The sequence below is a fragment of the Ascaphus truei genome, chromosome 2, assembly GCF_040206685.1.
Source record: "Ascaphus truei isolate aAscTru1 chromosome 2, aAscTru1.hap1, whole genome shotgun sequence".
Taxonomy (NCBI): Eukaryota; Metazoa; Chordata; class Amphibia; order Anura; family Ascaphidae; genus Ascaphus; species Ascaphus truei.
This window is the reverse complement of record NC_134484.1, coordinates 224,829,776-224,836,333: the sequence shown is the minus strand read 5'-3', so window position 1 is coordinate 224,836,333 and position 6,558 is coordinate 224,829,776.

Sequence of the window (6,558 nt, the reverse complement as noted above, 5' to 3'; positions counted from 1 at the left end):
AGAGAGAGAGAGAGAGAGAGAGAGAGAGAGAGAGAGAGGTCTGAGAGAGAGAGAGAGAGGTCTGAGAGAGAGAGAGAGAGAGAGAGAGAGAGTGAGATCTTAGAGAGAGAGGTCTGAGAGAGAGAGAGGTCTAAGAGAGAGTTCTGAGAGAGAGGTCTGAGAGAGAGAGAGGTCTGAGAGAGAGAGAGTGAGGTCTGAGAGTGAGAGAGAGTGAGGTCTGAGAGAGAGAGAGAGAGGTCTGAGAGAGAGTGAGGTCTGAGAGAGAGAGAGAGTGAGGTCTGAGAGAGAGAGAGAGAGAGAGAAAGAGTGAGGTCTGAGAGAGAGAGAGAGAGAGAGAGAGAGAGAGAGAGGTCTGAGAGAGAGAGAGAGAGAGAGAGAGAGTGAGGTCTGAGATAGAGAGAGAGAGAGAGTGAGGTCTGAGAGAGAGAGAGAGAGAGTGAGGTCTGAGAGAGAGAGAGTGAGGTCTGAGAGAGAGAGAGTGAGGTCTGAGAGAGAGAGGTCTGAGAGAGGGAGTGTTTCCCTCTCTGTCTGTCTCCCTCTCTGTCTGTCTCCCTCTGTCTGTCTGTCTCCCTCTCTGTCTGTCTCCCTCTCTGTCTGTCTCCCTCTCTGTCTGTCTCCCTCTCTGTCTGTCTCCCTCTCTGTCTGTCTCCCTCTCTGTCTGTCTCCCTCTCTGTCACCATCTCTCTGTCACCCTCTCTCTCTCTGTGTCACCCTCTCTCTGTCTGTCACCCTCACCCACTCTCTTCGTTTTTATCTTAACTGCCCTATACCTACACCGAAATAACCTATTCTGCTTTCTTCCAGATCTGACTCTCAAGTTTCACACGGGGGACATTAGAAGACAGGTAAGGAACACCTTCCCTCCAGTATACTACCTTGAGAGACTGCGGATCAGGTAAGATCCCAGGTGGGATAGCTGCTTTGGAAATTGTTAAGAGGGGGCATCCTGACACTGATTAATGGGTTCAGAATCATTCACATCTGGCTTTTTTTTTTTTAGGTCATCCGACACACACACACACACACACACACACACACACACACACACACACACACACAGACACACACACTGTACTTTTCGAAATAAACCTATGTTTCTATGAAAATGTAAGTTTTTTTTTTGGGGGCCCACCTAGACTTAAACCTTGTTTATTTAGCCCTTGTTAGCATTTGAGTTTGACATGCTTGGTGTAGACAATGCTGAAACACGGGACCTTGTTTTCTATATAAACTTTACTTATGCAGATGGGGTCCGATTACTTAGTCTTCCTCTGAGGAGACGCTCCTGGGCCTTCCACACCGGGCTTATTGTGCATCCTGGATGCCTGCTACCTGCTCAACTGAGACCCGCTATTCTGAAAATGCAAATGGTGCTGGACTCAACGATGATGGTCACTTGTCACTCACTGGTGCAGTATTCCTAGATTTTGCAAAGGCTTTTGATACAGTTGATCATGCTATCCTGCTTAACAAACTCCAGAGCACTGGAATAGGGAAGCATGCTTTAACTGGTTTCAGCCCTACCTATCAGGAAGATCCCAACATGTGTCTATCTCAGGCTCTAACTCCAACCCCCTTGATATCACCTGTGGTGTCCCGCAAGGCTCTGTTCTGGGGCCCCACTCTTCTCAGTGTTCATTGATGATCTTCCACAGCTTGTAAGGAAGCCTCAATACACATGTATGGAGATTACACAATCCTATATGCACACAGCCATAGCCTCTCTGACCTTCAACACATACTTCAGTCTGACTTTTTGAGAATTGAAAACTGGATTTCCCAAAACAAACTGTTTTTAAACACGGATAAGACTGTAACAATGGTATTTGGGACCAAAACTAAATTTTTAAAGCTTCCAGTGACTGAGCTCCTGATTAGAACAAACGCTAATACCACCCTAACACCTGTCACTAGATTTAAATACCTGGGCTTATGGTTTGACTCCCACTTAACATTCGGAATGCACATTGATACCCTGACAACCAAGACCTATGCCAAACTAGGGGTACTTTACAGGAACAAATCCTCCCTAAGTCTCCTGGTCAGAAAGCGTATCGCACAGCAGATGCTAATGCCAATTATTGACTATGGAGACATAGTATATGGCTTGCACCTCAAACCCACCTTAGCAAACTTGACACCCTCTACAATTCAATTTGTCGTTTTGTTCTCCAATGCAACTACAACACACATCACTGCGAAATGCTTAAAGAACTAGATTGGTCGTCACTAAAGTCTAGGCGCAAAGTTCACCTTTCCTGTCTTGCCTTTAAATTCTTTATGGGCACCTACCCAGCTATCTGAACAATCTCCTCACCCCTACCACATGCAGCAATTATCACCTGAGATCAGACTCCAAAAGACTGTTCATCCTCCTTCTCTTACCGTGCACCCCAAAACTGGAACAACCTACTAGAGACTCTCACATCCACCACCAGTTTACGTTCTTTCAAATCAAGGCTTTCTCACATTTTAATCTGGTCTGTAACTGTTTCATATGCCCATAATATATATTTTCTTTAACTGTGCATGCAATGTCTTGTATATAATGTATACCTTGTTCATTTTTGTAACTGTATTTGTAACCATGTATTATTTGTCTTAACTCTGTGCCCAAGACATACTTGAAAATGAGAGGTAACTCTCAATGTACTTCCTGGTAAAATATTTTATAAATAAATAAATCTTCAGAGTGGTAAACCCATGTGTATAACTTCATGAAAGCATTAAAAGAGCTTTCGTGATGTACGCACACTACTTACTATTTTATTGAGCAATTTGTTTATTACAAACTTTTTTTACCATGAGAGTCGTGCGCTGTTTTTTTTTTTTTTTTCATTTAATAAGTAAGAAAGAAAGTTGAGAAGCCCAGAGATCAATAGGCTGATAGGCTGTGCCTTTTTATAGGCCAATGAGGTCAGGTCATGAGTGAGCACAGCTGAAAAATATGGTTGTACTATGGTTGGTATATCTTATAAACTTTCCATTCGTAATGTCTTTTGTTTGATTAATTTGTTTACATTTTTTTACATTTAACTCCGGTTCAACAGAATCCTCTGAGTTCAGTACTGGAAATGATCCAGCCTTAAACCGACCAGTCGTCGACCTGATGCTAAGACTCTGAGGGACAACACTCCTCCGGTTTATTTTTACAGAAGATCTTCTTTGTTTAACCCTGTTTGGGTTTGTCTCGGGTAGGTCCATTGGGCCTGATGAACCAACCTTCCATACAAAAGTGCCTCTAGTATATTCCCTTCTTCGTGTTAGAAAAGGATTTGCTGGGGCTTACAGTATTTCTGGCCTTAACTTCTTAGAGGAATTGTGGACCAAATAGATATAGGTTCTCTAAATTTGGGAAGATTGTGCAAGCTCTAGAGAGAGTGATATTTGGCTCAATATGAAATATAAGTTGAAATAATAGAAAAAAATGAGTGATGCTCTAAAGACAAAACTGTAGTATGTAACAATTGTAAATATAAATGGAAAAATCAACCCTATAATGTTTAAATGTCCCAATGGATGTAGTCTGGTTGAGAATTATCCCATTTTTAGACAGGGTTTATAAAAAATCTAACACACACTCTCACTCCCCGCTTTTTGTTATTCAACATAATAACCAAGCTAATCAAATTAGAGAAATAGTCAAGAAACATTGGGGAGTGTTAGCAGCAGACCCGATTTTGCATTCCGTCTATGAGGAGGGACCAAAAATAGTCTTCAGAAAAGCCAAGACAATTGCTCATCACGTCTCCAGTAGTCTATTTTCATCCACCAAGACTCCCTTAATGAAGTTACCTAAGGGTAGTTTTGTTTGTTCAAAGTGTAAAATATGCAAACATATGGAAAGTAAGGCAGAATTATTTTCTAATAAAACAGGGAAAAATATTACATAAATTCCTTTATTAATTGCGACACCACCTACGTGGTGTATCTGCTAAGCTGCGGTTGTTGAAAACAGTATATAGGAAGGACTATTAGAAATTTGAAAGTTCGTATCCTCGAACATTTAAGGTTGATTATTAAAAAAGATATCAACCATCCTGTATCCCAAAATTTTAGCAATTGCAGCATGGGTGATTCTAAAAATATGTCATTTTTGGGTATTGAACATGTGCCGAACCCCATCAGAGGAGGCAACAGATTAAGTATTTTAAATAGAAGAGAGCTATATTGGATATTCACCTTACAAACTCGTATCCCCCATGGTCTAAATTCAGACTGGGATATAGGTTCTCTTCTATTTGATACTTAAACTCTGTTGGTCCTATATTTGAATAATCAGGTTTTTCTCTATGGCAATTGCACAGATTGTTTTGTAATAAATCATTGATCACGTAGTAATTATCCATTGATTAATGCTTTATCTGATATTGGATTAACTAACTTTAGATATACATGTTTAGTGTTTCCATTTATTTATAAATAGATAAATGTATTCATTAATTGATCATGTTTTTGATTTAAGTTTATTAAATACTGTATTTCAGTCTCTATTTTCTATGGGTTTGGAACTTGTTAACATTATGTTTACATTATGTTATAGTTTTTATGTATTTTTTATAAAATATATACTTACTTAATATAGAATCAAGTTCCATATATATACCCTTACAAATACTATACAATTCACTATGAAGATCTATTGGATACTATATTTCCCAAGGTTGTCATCTAATTGTTGAATAATTGTTTTAAAATTTTGTTTTTAACTCATTTATTATTCTTGTTTTATCCATGTAGTCGTTCATTGGGAGTGCTTTTGTTAAGTTTTAATAAAGTTGTTTTTGTATTGATTTATTTTTTTCTTTCCCCAAGCTGCAGGGAGTTATGTTGCCTAGCAGCGTGATGCATTGTGCCGGTTTGGTCACATGCCAGTCGACGTGATGACGTCACGCGCTATTTATGATCCAGGACCCATATGGGTTAGCATTGGTAGTTGTTGTGGTCTGGTTTGCACAGACGCCTTGCTCCCCCGGCTCATCTTTGCGTAGTGACGTCGCGCGCCGGTACTGGCTATGCATTACGACTGCGGTCACCGACGGGATGGCGTCACAGGTCATGGGTCACGTACCCGCGTCATGTGACGTACCCGGAAGTCACCGCAACTGGTCCATGCGGTTTCGGGGTAAGTATAAATCGCACTCCCTTTGTAATTTGTGTATTCACCTTGATAAAGGACTGTCTAAGTCCGAAACGTGTTGGTGTGTTTTGTACCATATATTTCTGATCCAATAAATAGCTTTATTTATGGGAATGTACGCCTGGTGGTTTCATAGCTGTTACAACAGCACTGGATATAGTGCTTCGTTTTTCTCTCCCGTTTTTCCTCTATAAGTTGAAATAAGCTTCATGGAGTCTAAAAGTTACAAAACCTCCTCAAATAGAGCACACCTAACCTAGACACACGATGAAGAAAGGGCAAAAAAATATGCATACCCCCGTGATCATCCTTTTTGGGATCTCCGGTGCTGGTGGTCTCCGACTCTGCTGCTGGAGTGTGAGCCCTCTCATTAGTGCATTTGGAGTATTCCGTGAGGGTTTGTCGGTCTCTGTGACTGTGCTTTCAAGCCGATTAACAAATACCAGGGAAGAAAAGAAGCTGGACCACTGCACGCGTATTACTAGAAAAAAGCTTGGGAACCCGACTTGATTAAAAAAAATATATATATTGTAGCTTTATTCGATCATGAACATTTTAAAACACAGACAAAACATTGTCCAAAAAGAGAAAAAGCTCCTACACGTTTCACATCACTAAGGTGATTTTTTTTCTACCAATTCGCTTGCAGTGCTCCAGCTTCTTTACTTACCTGATTTTCTCTAAATTTGGGAACATGTGTACCTTTAGTGCCAAGTCAGACAATCCTGCTGCACTTAGACAGTGTGACCTATGGGCAGTGGTGACATAATTATAGATTTACCGTATAATCAAGGTGGCTCTTCTGACTGCCTTTAATCAATGGAGAAGGAAACATTACCCATTGTGCCTTTCGGGTCTATTTCTTGGGCAACTAGTGCTTGAATATCCATAGTCTGATATAGCTCTGTAATACCAGATCATCCTTCTTTTACGAGAGATGACCGGAAAGCTAAAGTGGTCAATGACACAGCAGTTACTAAAAGTTCCTGACAGAGGAGTTTTTCCTGCAAGACTGAGCTTTTTGTATCTCACTCTGTTTTCCTCTTACGCTAGAGGCAGTAGAGCTGGAGACTTTCTCTGAGTCCCAGTTTACGGGGTCTGAAAATGGGGAAGAATAGCCAGTTATGGGCTCCTCATCAGAAGCGAACCATTACGGTTCCAGTACGGAAATGTCCTCATCAGAAAATGAAGATGATTAAAGGCCTCTTAACACTTTATTTCTTGTGTTTACAAATACCTTAAACCCAAGCAAAAAGATACTGCAAATCTCTTAACCCTCTTAACTATATATATATATATATATATATATATATATATATATATATAATATATATATATATATATATATATATATATATATATATATATATATGTAACACATTTCCCCCCCCCCTATCGCAGATAGGGACCATGTGGGG